Source organism: Ambystoma mexicanum, chromosome 6p (assembly GCF_040938575.1).
Source record: "Ambystoma mexicanum isolate Mex_15411 chromosome 6p, UKY_AmexF1_1, whole genome shotgun sequence".
NCBI lineage: Eukaryota > Metazoa > Chordata > Amphibia > Caudata > Ambystomatidae > Ambystoma > Ambystoma mexicanum.
In genome coordinates, this window is record NC_090935.1 from 526,817,726 (window position 1) to 526,843,566 (window position 25,841).

Below are 25,841 nucleotides of genomic sequence, written 5' to 3' on the forward strand. Positions count from 1 at the left end.
TTAATGCCAAACCAAGTAATTTTGAATACTGAACAAATTGAAAGACATTATTAGCACTTGTGAACGGAATGAAAGCAAGATGGTCCAAGAAGGGCAGAAGATGAGAAACCAAGTATTGGCCAAAGCTAAAAGATTTCAACGAACTGCAGGTTAAGAGGAAGCCTGTATTGAAAAGAGCCAGAAGAATATGGAAAGTGTAACAAAGTGCATGGCGGCCATCCAAGCCATAGTAGAGTTTGGAAGAGTGTGACACCGATAAAAGAAACAAACTTCACTGTCAAAGGAAACAGTGGACAATTGTTGATGGAATGGAAAGCAGACCAGAAGCTTTAATGGTTGCGTGAACTGTAATGGGTGAACCGTGTGGTCTGACAACTGTGCCTAGACTGAGTGCCCCCCGTTATAGAAAAAGCCAATGAAAGCATCCATAAAGAAGCTTGTGTTTTGCAAGAGCTGCTTATGTGATGTATGTGAACCAGTGAAAAGTACTAATAACAAAAGAGCTGGGATGTGTCACAAGGAATTGTGTTGTTTTTTAAAGCTGGAAGATGTGAACTCTTGGGGAACGGAAAACAGATACCTTGTGAACTGTTTTGAACTTGTGGACGAGGAAGCTAATTACAAGCCAAGAGCTGGAAGGAGCTCAGAACTTTAGTTTGAACACTATTCATTTTGATGCTGACATCCCTACACATTGTATGCAGTTAGTTGTGAGGGCAAGTATAGGCGTTGGACACAGACATACATGTTATTTTGGACTTCCTGACACAGACTATCCTTAGTTTTCTTCAGGTGGGTAATCCCACCTTAGCATAAATCAAGTTAGGCCTTACTCCATCCTGATTTTTAAGTTAAATAAAAACGTTTGAGAACTAATTGTCAACCTGATGTCTGGGTCTACTTCATGATTCCTTCACACCACCTTTGCTGGTGCCTCTCTTTAAAGCAGATCCTCCACTTCCGGCTGATGGGGACATCTATGATAGAGTACTGCCAGTGCTGGTAGGTGGTTGGAGGGTAGCAGGCTCCTCTTAGTGATGCTGTTCATGCAACTCATGAGTTGCTTTCAAAGCATCACTGACAGGTGTGCCACATCTTGTCACAACTGGCAACAGCACTGCTTGGAGGTGGCCTCTCTTGACAGGCCAATGCAATGTCCCCCTCATCCTCCTCAATCTGTGCCTCAGCTAATCACAACTGATCTCCTCCTCTGCTCCTGTCCCACCATTGGAGAGTCTGAATGTGCCTGTTTCCCTTAGGGAGGTGGAAGTTGGTACACAGGCAGGATGAGGTGGTCACAGAGCTTGTCCAGGACCCAACAGGGTAACATGCTGTGGAGGAATACCAGGCAAGTGATCACAGTGCCGGTGCAGTACTTTCCCAAATCAGACTGTCATCTAATGGGAGGGGGTGCATGTGCCAGAGTACATGTGTTGGTGCTGAGGAGGCAAATCCTTGATAGGATAGCTGCCAGGAGGAGGCAATAAGAGCACCCATCCAGCAAGTAAGGCAGAGGGCAAGACGGCGGGTGCATGCCCTCATGTCTTCTCAGGTGCAATTCCTGAGTCTGCAGAAGAGGTTGGTGCAGGCACATGCTGCAATTCTGGAGGAGTCTTGCAGGATAGCGGAGGAGATTGAGTAAAGGATGGGGGAGGCTCTGCAAGCTCTCTATAAAACAACAGAGTCTCACCTGGAAGAGGTGGATGTTTAGGGAGAATTGTCCTTAGCACAACTATTGTCAGAAATATTAATTTACTAGCCTGCTGACTCATGGATGTAGTTCTGTAGTAGTAGATTTTGTTTTATTTTATTTATTTTGGTGCATATGACATTTTTTATGATTCATATTTGTACATAGTTTTGCATTAATGCATAACTATTTTATTATTCAATTTAACATTTTGGCATCTTTTTGTGCCATGTCCAGCATGTCTTGGCTTGCTGCTGTATATGTGCTTCTCTGCTTCTTTGGTCATGTGAGCCTTTCATTATCACATGGGGCCTCATTACAAGTTTGCCGGTCCGGAAACAAGGGTGCCGGTCTAGGAGTCTGCCTTCTGGAGCCACTGTGTCTGACAGGTCCGAGCCTGCTGCGGCGCAGAGGGCATGGTAGGCAGACCGATCATGGTGCGGCACTTCCGAGTCCCCACTCCCATAGAGTCCTTTTAGACTCTATGGGAATTGGGACTTACATTTTACCGGCACCTGACTTCACGGGCTGCCAGACTTAGAATCTCTCGGTGGCACCGGGAAGTCAGGTGCAGGTAACATTTTACAAGTCCTGCGGCAACCCGCCGGTAGTACCGGCAGGGTTACTGCTGGACCCGTAATAAGGGCAATGATCTCCAACTGAGTTTGTCCTATGGCTGTCAGGTGATTTTAGGGCACACTCTGTGGCTCATAGTGGTACTGGCTTATTTGGAGGGGGACATGTGTGCATGCTTCAGGTGATGTTTATTATGATGCCTTCATGGCCAATGTACGTATGTGGATTATGGTTGATGTGGGAAGTGACATGTTGAGAGTTGCACACGTTTCACATGTTTAGCAACACATCTGTGTTTTCACTTACAGGCATGATGTCTATTAATGCACATGGTGTACATGGGTGTGTCAACCATGTATCCCGTGGTTGACATGGCACTTCCTTTATAAATGTTTTCATGGGCGTTGATTCATGGTTGAGGTAATTTGAGGTAGGCATGGTGACATTACTTTGACTGACTTGTTCATATGGCCATGTGGGCATGTGTTTCACTAGTAGGGAAGGGAGCATCGCAAGGGTGTGTGTCACTAGCTATGGTTGACTGATGCCTTTTATGGTGCAGGGGCATTGCATGTTTGCTTTCAATGTATCAGTGGTGGTTGAGTATGTTTTGAATTGTGTGTCTACTAGTGGTGATGTGGGTACACATTTTATGATAAGAGGGATTTTTACGAAGGTGTTTTGGGCCTCTTATTGAGGATGGGTACACATGTGTTTAGGTGTCTGGTCAGATCTTCTCCACTTCTCCAGCACTGGGATATTTGAGGAATTCAGATAGCTAATTCTTCTACGTTTTGTTCCTTTATGCTGCCACATGGTTTAGGTGGCTCTTTGACACTTGCTTGTCCATGTGGATGTGATCACACTTCCATAACAGATATAGCTTAGATTAAATGGGCTCCAAATCTCACATGAAAACTATATCACCTGAATGGCAAATGATCTAGGTGCAGCAGCACCAACCATGTGGTTGGCAGTTGTTGTGCAGCTTAGTGTTATCCAATTGGAAGCCATGGAAGAGGTGACTGTCCTGGAACCACCACCACTGCTTCCAAGTGATCTTATTATTATTATAATTATTATTATTATTATTATTATTATTAGTATTATTATTATTTCTTTCCTATAAAGCGTAACTTGCCTGTTGGCCTCAGTGCACAAAAATAATAACAAATGAAGGAAACAATGACAGCAACAACAAAATCATAAATAAGCATTTGTTCAGGCAGCAATACCAAATCATAAAGAAGCAAGCAGGCTATGTTTTAAATAAGAAGGTTTTTACTGCAGCCCTAAAGCATGTGTCAGATGACGAATACAACGTGAAGGGTATGGGAGAGAATTACATAGAGCTGGAGAAACATGGTCAGATGCAATTTGAAGTGGCTCAACTCAAGGCGATCATCATTTAAACACTTAGGGCCTCATCATGAGTTGGGCGGCAACGCCGGCGCTAATAGCGTGGGCTACATGTTAATAGCCCTACCGCCAAACCCCCTGGCGCTAATCGTGCGGGATCACCGGTTTGGCGGAACGGGTATTGCCTATTCCCCACTGAGCCCATTCTGGAATTCCCCATTCCCGATTGAGCTCAATGGGGAATATTCGCGCTCTTACCGCCGGCGGATTTCCCGTCGGCGGTAATAGCGCACATTTTTGGTGGATTTCCCCCCAGCTCAGAGCTGGGGAGAAATCTGCCGAAGCCCTGATTTGGCGGACCCTTAAATCCGGCGGTAGTAACGCTACTGCCAGATTTAAGGGTTACCGCCCAACTCGTGATGAGGCCCTAAGTATGGTGACTAGTTTCATGTGCAATGCAGCAGGAAAGATAGATGGGGCCCAAGGTCATGCAGACATTTATAGGTAAGAACCAATATCTTTGTGAAGTACCAGCAAGTAGGCTGTTACAATAATCAATATTGGACCCAATGATATCACGGGCTAGATTAACACAGTTATGGGCCAATAAATAAGGCTGAATCTGACCAATAAGTTTAAGAAAATATGTGTCATAGGATCTAAGCTAGCTAATGTGTTGATTCATCATCAATTCGGCATCCAAAATTACTTCCAGAGTTTTAACCTTAGATGCCACAGAAATTAGACAATCGGAGATAGTAAACAATATATTGTCATTAGCCAACTTCCTGAGACGAATCCTAGTACCCAGGATCAATAAATTGGTCTTGGTAGCATTAAGTGTCAATGCATTCTGTGCCATCCACATCTGTATGACTGAATAGATGTAATTAATGGCCCTTAAGTCTTCATAATAAACACCCGTCATTTGGAGAAATATCTGTGTATCATCAGCATAGTTCGTATATTTGACACCAAGATTGTCCAATAGATTAAAAAGAGGTTCAGTATAAACGTTATGCAATGTGGGCCCCATGCAGGAGCCCTGAGGGACAGAATGGATCCCTGAAAAAACTCTGGCTAAACCATCAGTAAGGAAAGACTTGGCGCATGAGGAGGAAAGAAAAGAAAAATTGACCTCCGCCATGAGAAGATTGACCAAGATAGAGTGATCGACCAGGTCAAATGCTGCAGAGAAATCCAATATCATTAGCAGGGCAGTATGACCACCATCAGTGATGTGAATGATGTTAGATTTATGGTCAAGCAGGGCGGTCTCACTACCATGTCGTGCACAGAAGCCTGACTGCCTTTCACTAAGGATCACACATTTTTCAAGACGATGTAACTGAAGATAAACACTGTTGGAGGTGGGTATCTGCCCGGTGTTGTTCATGGAAGACAAAGGCCAGAGGAGTTGAGCAAGGTAAGTGATCAACACTAAACTCTGCATTGGGTGTTCAAGGTGCATAGCTGGCAAGTGTCCTTGCACTTACAAACATTGTAAAGACTGACACCACCATCATTTGAGAAAAGCCCTCAAGCCTGCTCAGCATCCGCTAGGGCCTGTGAGTGGGTGTTGAGATCCATTACTCCTTGGTATGTATCTTTACCCTTTTCATGATAGATCTTGTGTGTGGGCCAGCATACAGTTCTGTGTGTTCACCAGCCAACAAGGTTAGGACATCAGCGGGAGTCCAGTTTTTGTGTTCCTAAGTGCAAGGTGTATGGAGGGGACATCCAGTGATCTGTTTCGTGAGCGTTTTGGAGGCAAATTATTTTGAAGTGGAGGAGGCCTGTTAAGGTGGATCGGAGCTTCATCATGGACCTCTGCAGCAAGTGGACTCAAAAACGATTTCAATCAGGCATTTGGCATTTCATCCAATACCCTGTGTCAGTACTGTACATTAGAAGAGTGGCCATTGAGGTGATGTATACTTGAATTTGCACCTTGTTATGGCAAGTTCTGTGAGGAAGAGGAGTGGGCGCAGAGTGATGATGATTTTGGAACGCCTTTTGGCAGAGGTACTGGGACAAGGACTTGTGGGTGCAGCCTTAATGTAGGATTGGGAGGCGCAGATTGGTGGAGGCACTGGGAAAAGCACTAGTGGGTGCAGCCTTAATGTAGAATTGGTTGGCGCAGATTGGTGGAGGCACTGGGACGAGGACTTGTGGGTGAAGCCTTAATGTAGGATTGTGGGTGCAGATTGGTGGAGATACTGGGACGAGGACTTGCAGGTGACGCTTTAAGGTAGGATTGGGGTGCAGAGTGGTGGAGGTACTAGGATGAGGACTTGTGGATGCAACCTTAATGTAAGATTGGGTACTCAGATTAGTGGAGGTACTGGGATGAGGACTTTTGGATGCAGCCTTAATGTAGGATTGAGGGTGGTGCAGATTGGTGGAAGTACTGGAGCGAGGACTTGTGTGTGCAGCCTTAATTTAGGATTGGGCACAGATTGGTGCAGGTACTGGAACGAGGACTTGTGAGTGCTGCCTTAATGTAGAATTGGGTGACGCAGATTGGTGGAGTTACTGGAACGAGGACTTGTGGATGCAGCCTTAATGTAGGATTGGGGGATGCAGATTGGTGGAGGCACTGGTACGAGAACTTGTCGGTGCAGAAGAGTAGTGGCAGTATTGGTGATTGCTGATAAGTTTTCTTGATTACTTCTTTCCTGTTAGTCCGGCCAATGTCGCACTTCACATTGTGGTGTAGAGTACTTCGACAAAGCTATGTTCATTTGTCCTGGGATGTGTTTTGAGCATGCCGGTTGCTAAGACTTTTTCTGCGTGCATATCATTCTACGAATCAGCTCTCTGTGCAGTGCATTTGGACCGCGCAATGTTCACGGCTGTGTGGACTAGTTTGAGTGGACCTACTGCTTTTTCTGTAAATTAGGGCCAAGAAATGTTGTATCCGATACCATACCCTAATTGATTGAGATACATAAAACTTCCTTACAAAACAATAATCTGTACAAACACGTATTGTGCAATATACATAGATAAATATGGATCAAATTCCAATACAATTACCATTTTATCAAAGTTAATCCCTCTAGATACCTGATCACCTCTAACGTAAGCAAAACATGATTCCCTGGGTAAAAGTTTGACCAAAATTGAGCTGGAAAAAAAATGTAAATGCATGTACAATTCTTACAAAGTTGATCTTGCAGGTTTGGGCATAAGACTAACACATGCTTTGATTTCTCATTTCTCCCAGTGTCTTGCAAAACGTGCATGTGCATGCAATAGAATTTCTCTTAACACAGGTTCCTAAAACCTCTTGTATTGGAAAAAGGTTTCATCTAAACCTGAGAACGTGATGTCTCCAAACAGCGCTAGGAAATGTTCAAATAAGGAGGAACTATTCCTAGCTTTTTTTCCACTTGGGCTACATTGTCATACAAGGCATACTTCACAATAGAATGACAAGTGTTGGCCTTATATTTTAGAAGCTAAAAGGATGATCTTAAAGCAGCAAAAATGGAAACTGTCTCAATTAAATAAGGACATGACTACACAATATGGCGGAAACAAGGACGATAATGGGCCTCATAATAAGTATGCCGGTCCGGTAACAACGGTGCCGGTAAGCTACCGGCACCGTTGTAACAAGACCGGCATACTCTGAGTTCTGCGTGCGGGTGCATTTCAGGCTGCCAGGTCTGACCTGGCGGGCGGAACGGCACCCGCTCGCAGACCTTGACGATAGCACTGGTACCATTCTGAATGGTGCCGGTGGTACCGTCCTCCCCATTCCCATTGAGTCCTCTTGGACTCAATGGGAATGGGGAGTAATTTTTCCTGGTGCCCAGCAATGGGAAATTACCGAGACCGCCGGGGCTGTAATGCCCTGGTAAGTCCCCATTGCCGGGAGCTGGAAAAAAAATGACTCTAGCAGCAGCTGTGCCAATTTTACTGAGTTGGAACACCAGAGGTTCATCTCACTTGTTCCAAGAGAGTGAAGACCTAAGATCTGAAGCGGACATCATATGCTTCCAAGTTGTATGGCTGGTAGAAGAACCTCTACTGAAGGGATATTGGGTAACACTAAACCCAGCGTTTAAAAACCAATTGGGACGCCCAATGAGTGGGCTTTTAGTAGCTATGAAAAAACTATCTTGAATGGACGTTAATTTACAAACGACATCCACGCATACAGCTGGTCACAATAAAGCTTCCAAATGAACAGCTTTGCACCTCCAGAACTCTGATACTCATGAACATATACTTTAACCCAGTAGACCAAAGAACCAAGAACATGGCAGAAGATGTTGCTCTATTAATCGATGAAGAAAAATCAAAGTGGAACGATCCACTAATAATAATTGTAGGCGACCTGAATTGTACGTGCCTTGACAGCCGCCACAATCCGCTTAATGACGAAGCTATCACATCGAACAATAAAGAAAAAAGTGGGATTGATTGGAGGCAAACATTGCAATCCAGAGACTGCACAATCCTTAAAGGGATAATGGAGGGAGCCATCCCAGGGAAAGCCACCTAGAAGGGCACACTGAGTGAACAGATATTAGACTACATATGTGACTCCTCCAACATGAGCGGGCTCATAAAAAGAATGGAGGTCTATAAAACCAAAAACAGTGACCACAACCAACAAATAATGGTCTGCCACAACATCAGTAAAGAAGGACTAGTGAGCTACGAAGCAAAACTGAGGATAAACCCTAGTCCAAACAGACTGCACATTCAACGAAAAGACCTGCCAAATTTAATCGAAAAACTAACCAGCTCAATCAAATGGTCTTTGGAGGGAGAGAACAACCAACGCATAAACTATGCCCCATTGCTTCAAGAATTTACAACCAAATATCGAGGGGGTGGTGCTAAGCCAATAATGACACATAAGCATGTGTACGACAACCAGAGTGTGGGAATTAAAATAATGTAAGAAAAGAAATTATGCGTTTAAAACGCCTTAAGACAGTTAAAACAAAGATATCACAATTGGCGAAAATACACAGAAAACGCATGATGAATCAAGATGCCCAACGTAATCTACATAATATCAAAACGCGGAATACCGCAGAAAAATGGGCAACTATAAATCAATTGGAAGCCCCACAAGATGCGCTGATGACAAACCTCATTTTGGCAACAACATGGCTGACTCATTACGCCAAACTATAAGAGGTGGAAAAAGACGAAACCCCAAGAACTAACCCAGTATGAACTCAGTCTGTCAATTTGCGCACAGAAGAATACTCACTAGATATTGAAGTCTCAACAATTGAAGGACTCATAAATATACTCAATATACTAAATATACTCAAAAACTGTAGAGCCCCAGGCCCAGACGGGCTGATAAACGCCCAGCTGAAAGAAAAACAGGACTATGGGCAATTTTTCTGCACGGCTTGTACAGCGGTATCTTCTGCCCTGATACCCTCGTCGTAGAAGACGACAGTAGTTGTCCCAATATTCAAAAAAGGACTTTGAACAGACCCGGACAACTACCGCCCGATCGCCTTACTTGACGTGGCTGGAGAAATGTTTGGGTCCATCCTGCTAAAATCCCTCTCTACATGGAGCGCGAAGACGGGCCATCAAGATCAATGGCAATCAGGGTTTGTCAAAGGTATTGGCACCTCTGTTAATATCTTTAAAAGAAAAGTAAAGGGCAAAAAGTGTATCTAGCATTCATTGACTTGTCAAAAGCCTTTGATATGATAAGAAATCCTATGCTATGGGCCAAACTTGAGGCCTGGAGATGCCATACTACCATCTTGAATAACATCAAAGGCCTCCACCAGGATACATCGACTAAAGTCAAGTTAGAAAAATCAGGCCAGCTGACAAGTGCAATCCCGATAAAAATCAGGGTGAAACAAGGATGCCCTTTAGCACCTGAACTTTTCAATCTGTTCCTATCAGGCATTGAGAATGCCTTCTTCCAAATACGCTCATGTCCTCCCAGGTTAGCGGATACTCTCATCGGGTGACTACTCTATGCCAATAACATTGTCATTATGGACCAGACCCCAATAGGGCTACAGATGCAGCTTGACACCCTACAGGCATATCTGGAATCTAATAATCAAACAATCAACCCAGTCAAATCACAGATCATGGTCTTTGGAGAACAGGATAGGGCAAGATCAAGGGAGAGGCCCTCCTGGTTCCTAAAAGGCCAAAGGATAAATGTAGCAAAAACATCTGCGGTCCTCTGGCACCAACTTTCTGTGTGTAAAGCGTTTTGCCAAACAGAGGGCCAAAGAGAGGGATGGAGGCCGATCACTTTCTTCAGCTGGCTCCCTCTTATGGAACAGCCTCCCCCTTCCTCTTTGTCTTGAGCAGGACTTCCTCAAATTCCAGAAGCTCCTCAAGACTTTCCTCTTCACTTCCTCCTTCCTTTCCTCCCTCCTCTGCTAATCTCGCAGTTTCTGTTATTGGTGGCCATGGCCCTTGTGCATCCTCCGAAGTCCTGGCCTCCCACACCCAATCACCCCATCCTCTGCCTAACCCGCAACACTTGCCTTGGCACCCACTTGCCTTCATCCTGTAGTCTTGCACTATTCACCCAATGCAGCTCCTGGCTGCACATCACTTACCATACTATGCACTTCATCTGCTGCTCACCCACGATCACATTCCAGCACCTACCCCCAATCGCACTTCCCTCTTCTCGCTGCACTTGCACATTGTGAATACTCTCAAGGCATAGTAGGTTTGTCTTTATCTTCTACTGTATTTATAGTTTTATCAGTCCCATGTTCCATCCCTACTGCCTTGTGGGCAGTTTGAAACAGAATTGAATTACTGTATAAGCGACTAACAAATGCACAATAAATAAATAAATATATATATATATTACCAATTAAAAATACTGTACTTTTATGGTGCATGCTGCGCCCATTACCTATGTGTATGTATCATTCGGTTCCTGTATTGACAACAACACTCCAATATAATGTTTTGTTTAAATTAGTAAATTTTTGAAAATGTTAAGTAATTCATGAAAGGTCTCCCCATCACCCCTGACATCTTGCTACCAACATTGTAAACACAATCCCTTGTAGGGACTTTTCATCTAAATAAATGTCATATGTGATGTCATCAGTGATGTCATCAATGACATTTTTGATGTTATCTTTGATGTCCTGCATGCTAGTCTTAGCAGTGCACTGTGGTGGGGTAAGTTATGGTTGCTTAGCTTACCACAACTGCTGATTTTCTGGGGGTTTTCATGCACATAATATCAGAGACTGCCTCACAGTGCCTACTTTGAAAAGCATTTACCTCATCCAACTTGATATTTTCATTATCAAAAGAAACCATATAGAAAAGCACATACACCTGACTATTTGACATGCTGACTAGCTTCTTCCATTTGTGGACAAAACAAGTTTGGACATCTCCATATTTGTCTTTTAGTAATTTCAGAAAACATAATATTTGCAGATGGAAACAGTCCCATTAGGCTATTCAACATATCATTCATGGCAAGCTGAAAAGATGATGCAGTCAGATAGCCCAAACAGTCACCTCTGCAATGTACAATAATCACATCTGGGCATTTACAGTGAGCCATAGTCTCACAGAATAGTAATAAGGCCCACTTCAACCCACAAACTACATATCAGGAAATGTCCACTTTTTCTAACCCAATAGTAGCAGAGATGCTGTGAGATTCAGTGTAATATTTCAATGAATGGATCCAAGAATCTCCCACCATCCACACACTCTACTTTCCCAAAGCCATAGTCATAGCCATAGACATCTTCACTGCACATAACAAAGAGAACACTTGCTACCCTGTCGTCCTGTACACCAAGCCTGATTGGCTAATAGCTTGATGACCGCAGACGTCCACGACTGTCCGCAGTCTCCTCAGTCCCCTTTCCATGCAGAGATCCTTTAAAGACCTGGGTGACATGGCTAATATCTGTGGAATACCAGGGTGCCCGTGAACACCATAGTACAGGTCAGCCCTTCTACACTTTTACTATTATGTTTGTAACACTCCCTATAGGCTGCTTTCAAACAGTCACACATCCATCCACATCCATCCACCAATCACATCCAAAAACTCTACATGTAACTCTGTCATCTCAGGTTTGGTAATATTGTGGAATGATGGCTACCTCTGTGATTAATTTCTAACTAATGATAACCATCTGATTCTGACATCAACAAACGCTGCACAATTGGAAATGCTGCAAGTCAGCGGCACATATAATCAACTTAAATGCTACACTTTGGCAGCCTTAGCAGCATCTTTGCATACGAATATCTCAAGATACACATTCTATATAGAGTATAGTCACACTCTACAATTGGTAACTGCACATGAATACAGAGACATCTCCGCACTACATTTCCCATAATCCTCTCTATTGAACGTAGTTGCGTTTGGCTGGATAACGTGCCATTCATCACACGGCCGTCTCCTAGCAACCTATTATTTCTCCCACAGTGCCGCAGCCGCGAATCGATTTCACTGATTCCAGGAACGCGAACACGGAATTCTCTTTGATTGCATAGAAGATATATGCAGACAGTGAGAGGGGGTCCTCTCCTCCATATCCACACTACAATTACTAGGGTGAACAATTACCCGACAGATGCATTCGCCATGCACGCAATGTCAATAGAGATTGCCATTAACTATTCATTGTACACATCGCATGATTAGTGAACATGAACAGCAGACATTTAAAGCTAACTCCGTGTATTACAGGCCCGTGGCTGCATCCACAGACTACGTTCTGATTCTGAAGCACTAGCTCATCCACCTCGGATTTCTTTCCACACCGTGCTACAGGTAACCTGCTTTAATACATCACACAAGTAGACAAGCACCACCTAATTTCCCCCCCCAAACAAATTTTATGTTATTTACATTTATTGCAGGATTCTGCATTTAAATATTCGGTAACCATCACTTCACAAGACAAAAGATTGTGACCTGAGAGGCCAAATTTTGGCATTCAGATGCAGAAAGGACATTGTTGTAAAAAAGAATTTAAGTTTCCTCTATTATTAATAGATTTAGGATACACCACTCCTGAAGAAGAGAGTTATTCTCTAGAAACGTGTTGAGCTCTTTGTCTAATGTTTTACACTTTATGTTATTTTGAAATTGAGTATGCTGATTTGCATCCTCTTTATAGAATTTTTTGGAATCTTCTGAGAATTGTTTGATAATTTTCGGAACATGTTTTTTGTAAATGCTCTCTGAATTTACAAATCAGTAATTGTGTATAACTGCTATATATTTTGTTACAATTTTGAAGGCTTCTTTAAAAATCACACACAAATGTACACAAAGTAGTAGCTATTCTAAAAAATCATGAATACATATTTAACTAACAGAATTGTATTAATCTTGATTGGTATTACTTACCATTACAGATAGGTGTGCTGGGGACGGGACGGGAGCACTCATACATTATGAGTCCACCATTCTCTTAGTGATCTCAGTTCAACAATTCAGATGTACTTTGGAACTCTTAGAGTACATGTCTCCTGTTACTCACAGCCTGCATCGAAAACTACTGTGAAAATCTCCAATATTTCTATTTGCAGATTCAACAATATCTGCTCCTAACAAGACATAGTACAGGGATATATTTGAATTGTTTTTTTCAACACTTTTATGAATATTTAAATACAGGGTTGCTGCCACTTACACTGTGATGAACTTCTCAATAAGCATATTTCTTTCTTAACCTCTCTATCAAATGCCAAGTATTGCAGCATTCTGCACCTGATCACATCAAGTGGCATTTACTTACATGTACTGCCAACATATTAAACCTCAGCACACCAAGTGGCACTTACAAATGTTCTACAGATCAATTTAATTTGCTTTTCCTTTGTTTTAGAAAAATGTTACACACAGTGCTGCTCTCAATGCACATATGCATTTTTTTTACTTTCAACAAACTGCTCCTAAAAATAAATTTTTAAAATGCACAGCATTTTCCATTTTTCTTTCCATATAAATGTCGTACATTCCAACCGTTCTCATTACATTCATTATAGTGTGACCGTTCTGCACTTGCACACATATATGTGTTTACTGCCAAAGTATCTATATACACTTCTCCTTACATATAAACTACTACTATAAGACACCAAACATGACTCCAACTACAATCTGCCATTGCAGTACCACTAGGCCAAAGTTTCCCTATTCTTTAAAAACACTGCAAAACATTACAAATACATTGCACCACAAACACAGCACTTGTCTATTAAAATCAGCAGCACAAAAGTAACCTAGATATGTATCTTTTTCACACACCTATTTTTGTCCTGTTCCTCATAATGTCTCAAACATCACTACTCATAGTCCAATTGTTCTAGCAACATCGTACTAAACCACCCATAACACATATTTTTTAACTCTTTTTCCCAACAACTCCTCCTACCTTAAACAAATAACAACCTCTCTTACTAATAGTACTTCAGCATTACCAAATATACCCACTAACCTTCTGTTCCAAATACAGGAAAAAAGAAGATTGACGAAGACAGCTAGAGAAGAAAGAACACTCTTCACATCCTACAAAAAAGCATATTAATATAGCATGTATATATCTGTAATTGTAACAATGTACTTTAACTATATATTAGCCTAAAGTATTCATTTCTACTTAACAATATTGTATTTCACTCTTAGTCATTAAATAGCAACATTCCCACTAATTACATTTCAAATCACTAACACACATTAGCACACATACACACACTTCTTCACTCCCTTTCCATTACACCCACACAAGCGTCATGCTTATGCACTAAATTGCACCATTATAACAACCACTGTTTTCCTCAAAACATTGTGATCTCCCTACTTATTCAATCATGCCACCACTCCCTTAGTCACTAACCCATGCCTATCACACCTGTACAGCCTTCACTCTTACAAACAAGCATATTTGTACTAAAGAGAAAGTTGTTTATATTAATTTTAAAATAATGAAACCACTAACTAAATGAATCAATACATTACAAAAAGTACTTCTACATATATGCAATGTCAATATAGATACATTTTAAAACTTCTGTGAAAGTGAATGGATTCCCACAAGTAGCACAGAACCATATTTCAATGAAGGCGCTAATAAACAAGAACAAAAAACCCAATTGCCATAGACAATAATGGCTGAGGGTATGAAATGGTAGGAGACACTATTATGGCAAAAGAAACCCTTGTAGAAAGAATCTCCCCAACACACATTCAGCCAAATATTACTTTTGCCAAAACAAAACCATCCAGTGTACAAATGGACATGCAGCTCAATATGTAATGGACGTCAACAATCCTTCAAATCTTTATGAGAATTCCTAAATCACTATGTGAAACTAAAAGACAAAAGTAGAATAAAAACTTTACAAACCATGGACTCCTGCCTAGTGTGCATCCACCTGGACTGCGAGGGCATTCCTTAGTCTGCATTTCAGGAACTGCTTGCAAAAGCATCTTCCACCATATGAAGATGTTAGGTACACACAATTCCACTATACAGAATCTTGTGCATATACAGTATTATGTAAAAACTCCTGCTTTAGAACTGCAATATTTAAATAACATTTTCCTACATGGAACAGCCAAAGAACTCCTAAGAGAAATAGAGCACATTCAAGGTAAATATTTTGGAACTGAAGTTAACTTAGAAAATTCAGTAACTTTAGAAAAAAATTGTGAAAACCTCCAAAAACACCAAAGTCCAAACAAACACATACAAAAAAGAAATAGCTACATTTTAAAACACATGTGCTGAAATATCAGGCCAAGTATGTGTCCGTTGTCACAGAACCTTTTATATTAAGAGCACGGAAATAGTAGATATGGCCTACAAAATAGGAGGCAATGAGGAATCCCAATGGTTCCAATTAGCTTTATATATAACAACAGAAAATAAATACAAAATAACTGACCCAATAGTTTATACATCCTGCAATACAAAATTTGACAATAACCAAATGCCATCACATGCTATCACTAATAAATTAGAAATATTCCCACTTCCAAAAGCTCTCCAACAACTTAACATGTATGAGAGCATTATAATCTAAACCATACACCCATTTCAAGATATAATACGCTTTCAAGTTAAAACAGCTAAAAGGCATTTAGTTATAAGTGTTACCAAAAAAAGGCATTTGTGCAAAAGTAGTATATTTGCCATTAGATCTTAAAGAAAATGCCAATAGATCACTCTTTGAATGTACTAGTTAATGGTGTACTAACAAAAGACACACAAAGTTGGCAACAACTAGCCAAATTAAACAAAGTTAGACAAGCCCTAGAATATCTCAAAGAAACCAATGAATACTACAAAGATATAACCATAACAGAAAAATTAAGACAAACAACCCAAATAATTCAAGATTCACCACAGATTAGCAATTTTGAACATGTAGATCCTGTTACTACAGCCAACATGTTAGACCATTATACAATTCACCAACCATACTCCACAGACTCCATAGAATATGCATTAGAAACATGGCAAATAACGTGATGATGAATCACATGTTAGTGTCACGTGACTGACAATAACACTCAGTTTACTATTTAAAATGCAAAAGATGGCTATCGCAGCCAAAGAATCGGACGCGATAGAAGAAAGTCAGCAGCAAATTTTGTAAGTACTGATTTTGGAGTTCATTCTTTTTTCTCATATAAAATAGTCGTTACTTTCCTAAATGAAGGTAAATAGAATTGTTTTTGGCACTATGCCCCAGTTTTCTAAACTAAAGTTATCAATAGCATTTAGATAGAAATATTTTACTTTAGAGGCACACTATTTCAATTTGTGGGCAAATAAAAGTAAGTGAGCGCTAATTGAGCCGGTCAAGTGGCACAGCGAGTAGAGCGCTTGCTTTGACATCCGTGCAGAGCCTGCTAACGCAGGTTTGAATCCCTGCGGGGCCAAACTCAGCTTTTCATCCTTCTGAGGTCGATAAATGAACACCACACACCGTGGGTAATAATAAGCAGCGCTCAGATACCTAAGGGTTTGTAGCGCTATATAAATGCCAAATTATTATTATAACAGGAGAAAAAGGGACCTATCCCATTTAATTTAAGTTCAAAGAAAAAAAATTTGAATCACAGGGTGGGTAGAAAAGTGATCCGCTTATACAGTTATATTATTTGATATTTGAGTCCGATGTAACTATTAAAATTCATATAGGACTCATGTGAGCATTTATTGCTCACACCAATTAAGGATTTTCCAGAATATGTACATATTACATCAATTTAAGGCACTAAATTGTAATAAAGTTTGGTGTATGTTGTATACAGCTAATACAATAATTGGTGAAGTAATAATGAAATACGAAATACATTTGGTCAAATTGTTACTAAATTTCGTTTTTTATATTGTCCTGTGTTATCCTAATAAATCCTTCCCACTACCAACCATCAATCTCTATCTTAATGTTGTTTGCAATGTCTTGAATGAATTGTGGGCTTACCTTGATGGGTTAATGAAATTAATTGAAAGGCCAGGAGGCTGAAACATGTGTTAACAGTTGGGCACCATTTCTGAATAGAATGAATACAGAAAAATTTTTTGGGAATAAACAGTTGGGCACTGCTTTTGAATAAATACGGATACAATGTTTTTTGTTAAATTATTTTTCGAGTATCTCATTTTTCAATTACTGTGCAACGTTCGAGTACACTGAATTGAAATTCATTAAAAACATACCAAATGTGTCGAGCCGAATGATCCCCAATAAGCATATAGGAGAAAAGTGTAGAAGCACTTTCAATTCCTCTTCTGTTTCCTACAGGAAAAGGAGGAAGATATGAGGAAAGATCAGCACAAATGAGTGCATCATATTATCTCTCTTTACAAATGTATTCTAAAGACCCCAGATTCAGACAAAATGTAGAATACATTTTTCACATCCTGGTTGAAGGAGAATTAGCAACTCTATGTTATGGAGTTGCACACACATTAAAACAAGGCTATAATTTGTTAAACATGTCTGCTATTCATTGTTTGAAAAGATAAATGACAAAAACACAGTTTTGCAGCCAGGCATCACAAGTATCTTGGCAAATGGTACCAACGAATACTGGTTCAGATGTCACTCTGATGTATGTTGTATGCTAATAAACCTTGGCCCACCTACATGGTTTGTTACTTTAACTTGTGCAGAATATGCATAGGATGACTTGCATGACTTTTTATGCAGTGCAAACCAAAATAAAAAGGGACTAGATATAAAAAAAACGGAGAACTCTGTTTTCCTGACCCTGTCAATGTATCATGGTACTTTCGCCATCGCTTCATTGCAATGCTGCCCTTCATCTGCAATAAAACTACCTCTCCACTCAGAGAAGGAAAACACTTCTTTCAGAGAAAAGAATATCAATCCATGAGGAGCACCACACATCCACATGCTTTTGTGGATAAAAGATATTCCCAAATTTGGCCATGACAGTGATGGCAATCTGAAAAAAATGTCTGACTAAACCTTGGTCTAGCTTCATCACGAAGTTAACTTAGAAAATTCAGTAACTTTAGAAAAAAATTGTGAAAACCTCCAAAAACACCAAAGTCCAAACAAACACATACAAAAAAGAAATAGCTACATTTTAAAACACATGTGCTGAAATATCAGGCCAAGTATGTGTCCGTTGTCACAGAACCTTTTATATTAAGAGCACGGAAATAGTAGATATGGCCTACAAAATAGGAGGCAATGAGGAATCCCAATGGTTCCAATTAGCTTTATATATAACAACAGAAAATAAATACAAAATAACTGACCCAATAGTTTATACATCCTGCAATACAAAGTTTGACAATAACCAAATGCCATCACATGCTATCACTAATAAATTAGAAATATTCCCACTTCCAAAAGCTCTCCAACAACTTAACATGTATGAGAGCATTATAATCTAAACCATACACCCATTTCAAGATATAATACGCTTTCAAGTTAAAACAGCTAAAAGGCATTTAGTTATAAGTGTTACCAAAAAAAGGCATTTGTGCAAAAGTAGTATATTTGCCATTAGATCTTAAAGAAAATGCCAATAGATCACTCTTTGAATGTACTAGTTAATGGTGTACTAACAAAAGACACACAAAGTTGGCAACAACTAGCCAAATTAAACAAAGTTAGACAAGCCCTAGAATATCTCAAAGAAACCAATGAATACTACAAAGATATAACCATAACAGAAAAATTAAGACAAACAACCCAAATAATTCAAGATTCACCACAGATTAGCAATTTTGAACATGTAGATCCTGTTACTACAGCCAACATTTTAGACCATTATACAATTCACCAACCATACTCCACAGACTCCATAGAATATGCATTAGAAACATGGCAAATAACGTGATGATGAATCACATGTTAGTGTCACGTGACTGACAATAACACTCAGTTTACTATTTAAAATGCAAAAGATGGCTATCGCAGCCAAAGAATCGGACGCGATAGAAGAAAGTCAGCAGCAAATTTTGTAAGTACTGATTTTGGAGTTCATTCTTTTTTCTCATATAAAATAGTCGTTACTTTCCTAAATGAAGGTAAATAGAATTGTTTTTGGCACTATGCCCCAGTTTTCTAAACTAAAGTTATCAATAGCATTTAGATAGAAAACTTTTACTTTAGAGGCACACTATTTCAATTTGTGGGCAAATAAAAGTAAGTGAGCGCTAATTGAGCCGGTCAAATTTGGCCATGACAGTGATACCACTGTTTAACAATTTATTGAAAAATACATTACCTGTGTCATCCCTTCAGAAACCACACACAGTGACCTAAGTACACAAATCTTACACTTTCAAAAAAATAAGTGTGTCAAATACTGCCGAGGTTGATATAAAAGCAAAGCTAAATACTATACCAAATGTCTCGTTGACTTTCCTAGACCAGTTTGCAAAAAAGGAAGAGTAAATAGTGTGATGCCAATCATTTCTCTCTTGTGGACAATATAGACATACAGTACATTGTAGACAGTTCCACAGCAGTAGCAAGATATGTCACAGCCTATCTCACAAAAGCTGAGAAAACATAGCTAAAAGACCTCTGCGATGATGTATCAACTGATTAAACGCTTTCACAAAAATTGTATTGCTTTGGTATAAAACAGCTCTCTCATAGAGAATACGGGTGCTACAAAGCTGAAGACAATTTGACAAGTATGCCCTTATATGGGCAATCTGAAAAAAATGTCTGACTAAACCTTGGTCTAGCTTCATCACGAAAAAGAGTACTAAAACCCTAACAAGAGATAGAAATAGGAGTCACAAATAATCATAACAGCCAGGAGATTTTAGAAAACAATCTAATTGACACATAACCCAAACAGTATGACATAGCCCAAAACTACTCCTACAAAAACAATGTCACACCAAATGAGACAACTGGCAAACATTCAGTCTCATCTGGTGAAGGAAACCTAGTAAAACTTACCAATCCCAGCCTAATTAATCATATGAAGTTATCATTTAAATCTCTGCAATATAGAAAACTTTATTACATTGCACTACTATAACTTTTTAAACCTTGGAGAAAAGTAGAAGAATTATTAGGTGACCATGACTCATCTGAAGCTGCATTCAATGCAAATGAAAGCATTTTGTAAAATGTCAATTTGAAACAATAAAAATAAATATTGGGCAATGAACGCCAACAAGAGGAAGACATTGAAGCTCTGCTAGATAAAGACACTATGGAAGGCAGTCAACCTTCTCTTACAGGAAGCCAAAGACCACTTGGAGAACCACTTGTTCTTAATGAAGCAGAAATAAGCATGAATGAGGTAGAAAATACCATGTATCAATCTAGACAATCTGAACAAGGCTTGTCAGTGCTCAAAATCACAGCTAATTGATGAACAACTCAACATTTATCTAGAAGTGACTGAAGAAGTTGAACATTTTTTTAATCATACAACTAAAAGGTGTAGCATTACAAATTATAAACCTCTACTCCTATATGTAAGTGGGGAAGCTGGTTCTGGCAAAACTTTCTTATTAAAATACTCCATACATTTCTACAAGACAAAACAAACATCAACCTTTCAGCTGTTGACACAGGTTTAGCTGCCTACAAAATAGAAATTGTAACATTACACCGACTAGTGCTCCTCCCAGTAGAACAGCGAAACAAATCAGAATACTACAAATTATCATCAGAAGCTGCTACTGAAGTACACAGAATTCTGAAACAAATGAAAGTACTCCTGATAGATGAAGTAAGCACTGTTTCCAATCTCATGTTGGCTTTAATTAATCTCAGAATGCAAGAATCCCTAAAAACCAAACTACAAACAACTGTTTGGAGGAAAACATGTTATTGTTATTAGAGACGTCCTACAGTTAACAACAGCAAAAGGTCAACCTATTAACATTGGGACACAAACAATGCTGTAACACACTCGGCAGCTTTGGAAATTTTAATCTCTGGCAACATCAAAAAACATTAAAACTGGTCTGCTTACTAAAGATGCAAAATCAATCTTAAAACTATACTAATCCATGAACTATATGGGAAAAATACATCTGCTTCTGATGTCATGGAACAATTTACTCAACAAAATATAAAATGCATGTCCTAACGCCAACCCTCGCAAGCTGTAGTCAATTCTACGATGTAATGTTGGAGAAAGAAATGCAACCGATACTGCATATCAGCTCCACATAAAAACTAGACGTGCATGACATAGCTCTCCCTATGTGTCAACAAACAACAGCACAACTAAATAGCTTAGAATCATGTATCTACAACACAGCTGGATTAGAAAAATAATTAACTCTGTGTCTAAATTGCAGAGTAATTGATACGTTTGTCGGCTATCAAGCCAAGCATATCAACATGACAACAACATTCAGTTTGTCAACATCCACTTTGACTAACTTACAGAACTTCAAAATAGTCCACACAATAGCACATTTCCTACTTATCAAAGACATGTACGGATGCAGAGAATAGTTCTCTCTATCTTTTGCATATGCTATCACTATTCAAAAATCCCAAGGTCTATCCCTAGATCACACATTGATTGACATTGGCAGCACAGTCTTCAAAGAAGATTTGAGTTATGTAGAACTTTCCCGTCTCTGTACACTCGATTGTCCATTCTGAGTTAACTTTGATGCAAACAAAGTCAACACTGACTTTCCTTGTGTCCTAGAGCAAGCCGTTTTATAACTGTACAGATGAAGCAACGCAAGTAGACTATGGGCCTCATTACGAGTATGGAGGCAGCCATGGTGCTATTTGCACCATGGCTGCCTCCATACCGGGCTCCTAAACCGGGTTCCTTCAATGAGGAATAACCGGGTCATTCCAACATTGGAGGACCCGGTAATTCCTCCTTGAAGGAACCATTCCCCATTCCCATTTAAGCCCCCGTAGGGCTCAATGGGAATGGGGAGGGAGCTAATAACGGGCATGTAAATAATGGCCTGTTATTAGCTCCCTGTTCCCCTTGCAGGACCCAGAAAGGATGTCTGGTTTTACCAGATGTCTGTTCCGAGTCCCACAAAGGGAACCTCGTAATAGGCGCTCCCGTAATAAAGGATTCCGGTCCCGTACCGGCACCCTTCAGTACGGGAGCGCCAGGGTCGTAATGAGGCCCTAAGTGATCTTAAAGGCTAGCTATATGTAGTGAATGGACTAAAGGCAGTGCCATCATTAAATAGAATTCTGGACATCGGTGTCACATATTTAGTAAGCTCAGACCCTGAAGAAAGAAGGATCTGAGGGCTGTGCCGCAGTAAGAAATCAGCTGAAGATGGAGGAAAGGCCTGGAGATGTCCAGCCTGGTGTCAAAGGATGGAGCGGCCAAGAACCGGTTATCTATCTTTGAATAACAGTGAACACAAGAAGCTGAATCAGCTCTTGTTAAGGTGCAAGAAAGAACACCATGAGTGCCAGGTTTATTAATTCAAGACTAGAAAATGCTATAAAACAGGCCGGCCGAAATACGGTCTCCTGTCACGTGAGTCAAGGATGAAAATAGGAGTTGGTCATGCAAACCTGAACTATGATTAGAGTGTGCCTACACTCCCTTTTATTCTCAGGAGCAGTGATAATTTGCAAGGGCAAGTTCAAAGACAATCTGAATGGCAGAAGGTATGATCGATGAGAGTTGTTGGGCAAACTGTGTGGGGAGACATGGTCAAGGCCACCCGCTGGCACCTTGGGTACCAGCTTACGTGCTGCTAGTGAGCCGAATGTTCCAGAAGGGTACACACATGCCAACCAATTGTAGAAGGCCTTATAACGAAGGGCCTTATAGTTTGATAGTCAATGGTGTACTGTGTATCTAGTAACTGATGAAGATGACTTGCAATAGAGGTGGGCATACATTGTCCACCTGACTGTAGAGACCCAATCACAACCTGATCCCTTAACAAAAGTATATGTAGATATTCCCCTTAAGCCAATCACAACTCCCCGTAGGTTTTTCTTAGTTTGCCATGTAGTATGACTTCATGTATGACACATTTTTGCTATATAAATGTGTTTTTTATGCAAAATGATTGAGAGCATGATCGAACTTCCATTGATGTCCGTTGTAAGTCCCTGTTTTAGACATTTGAAAAGAAAACAGTCAGGTGAGTCGTTTTGCCAACTTCCTGAGTCTGCCTTATTATTTGGTGTAAGAGTTATTCTGCATCCCCATCCTTGTATGACATTTTACTGATTTAAAAGGTGGTCGTGGGTTCACATGGTAGCATTGTCGGATGGTTCAGACACATCGACCTGTTGACTACAGAGCTTCGGTCGATCCGATATCCCCTGCCATTTAGCCGGAAGATCGTGGGGTTTCCTGTGGAGAGCGGGCGAATATAAAACGTACAAGTTGAATCGAGACGGTTGGCAGGGTCCCTCTTTGACGAAATCCCTACCTGGTTTATACAGGCGCTTTGCGGATGCAAGGCGAAAGTGGTTGATTGGAGGAGGAAGTCGATACTGAAGGCTTTGAGCAGAACAAACTAATGGTGAGTAGACTAAGGGGAATGGCAAACTGGGGGGATAAGGTTGTGATCATTTAAAAAGTAATGAAAAAGTAACAAGAGTAACGAAAGTAATGAAAAAGTTGTGGGGTAACGGGAGATCTTTTGTGTACGAAGAGAGAGACAGAAGGCATGAGAGTCCTAACCTCTGGTCCATTTAAATTCAGCAACACAACTGGAGTAAATTGCTATGCAAATGTATCAAACAACCTTCTCTTCCAATTGCCACCAATTCTTCACAACATTTACATAAACGGTTCGGACCAGTTGTGTTTTCAAATGCTCATCCTTCATAGAAATGTCACTGATAATCCTGACAGGACTTACAGTGTATCGGGTATAAGGTACACATTGGACTACTGTACAGGAATGGTGAAATTCACCATAAACACACAGGAAGATCCACAAGAATTGCTAATGTACTTACTACAAGTACTAGAAACAAAAACATCCCTATAAATGAAATCTTCCGGATTTCATACACGTGGAAACATACTTGCACTCTCTGCTACCATGTTTCACAAGAGCGAATCCCTAATGAACTATTAGTCTATGCATCCATACCAAATTGTGAATCCATTCCATTTCACCAGCATCTGCAGAATGCAAATCATGCCATATTATGCCCTTTTTGCAATTCAGATAATCGTTCAAGCATACAAATACACTCACAAAACCAATACGTCATACTAATGCTTCAAAGTTACAATGCAGATGGTACCAAAAATAACTGTAAACGTACTGGCTTCACACACGGCCAAGTATCTCTTGGCAAGGAAACCTTCACAACAGTAGGCATAATCTATCACACTGGTGTCACAACAACTTCAGGCCAATATACTGCATATGTAAAAAAAAAATGGTTAGTTTAAATGTAACTCCACTTCCGTTACTCCAAAACATAGGCTACCCGCAAAACTAACAAATGCCTACTTAATATTCCTTCAACCCAAATGTACTCACACAAGTATAGTACAATACACAGTCATAATACACCACCAGGTATCTAACTACATCCATAATACTACAATAGTAATTTTTAATTCCAAGACAGTAAGAATACGCCAACGGTATCTAACTACTTTAAAAATACTTTTCAAAGTAATACACTTCAAATATGCCATCACAGTTATTGTTACTGCTAAACATCTTGGAAAGTCCGATATAGTTATATACGCCAAAGGGTATCTACTTTAAACATACCCTTAATTATAACACACTTCAAACAAACATCCTATCACACTTACACTCACATAATATATCCATGTTACCACATAAAGGTATTCTGTAACACTTACATTATGTAAATGCAAACACAGTATGCAATTACTGCAGTTTTGTTTTAATCCACTATGGATTTTTTTCCAATGATTATTTCATGTCTATAAAACAACAGTGTACCACACACTAATGTTGAACCAAACACATTACATAGAATGTATTATTTATGAGGGCCAAAAAAGTAAATCTGTATGTAAAATTGTATGCAATTAAAGGTTTTAAACTACCTTTTTTAACACATTTTACTGTTTTATTTTCACAGATAAAGAACCAGAGATTCCATCTTAGTTACCAAATGCAACTAAGTTACCAACCCAGTATTACCCTATATGTTTTCTTCAAGAACAAATCAAACACTGAGTCCATAAGCACTATCCTCAATTATATTACAATCATAAATACCATATACACTTCAATTATATAATTCCACCATATTACAAATACTGTACACTCCCCCTGGAGTACCTATAATTACTATACACATATTACTATGGCAGAGGTCAGTGTCCAGACTGTTGGGGGATTAGAATTAAACCATACAATAAACCTTCAAATAACAAGACTCACTCTGAACCTCCCCACTCCCAATGACATCTGCAGACAGTAAAATTGACCGTGGACTCGGCGGCACCTGCACTGCTTTTTTCCCCTATGAACCAGCTACCTATCAACATTTTTTCCACTCCCCCACCCTTTCTAGGCCCTCTTTCGGTCCCAAAATAACTGCTTATGTAATTTCCAGAGTTTTTTCTCACAGTGCTGTCTGCGGACAATAACGTCTGTCTGCAGATCCAATATGGTGACTGTTTTTTTTAAAACCTTTATTTTTGGTTTTTAGTAACACAATACAACTTCTCACCCACATTAGGGTCGAATTAACTTGCGCCTTTCCCATTCCCCGCTCCCCCCTCCCAGCACCCATCCCCACCATAGAGTTCAGT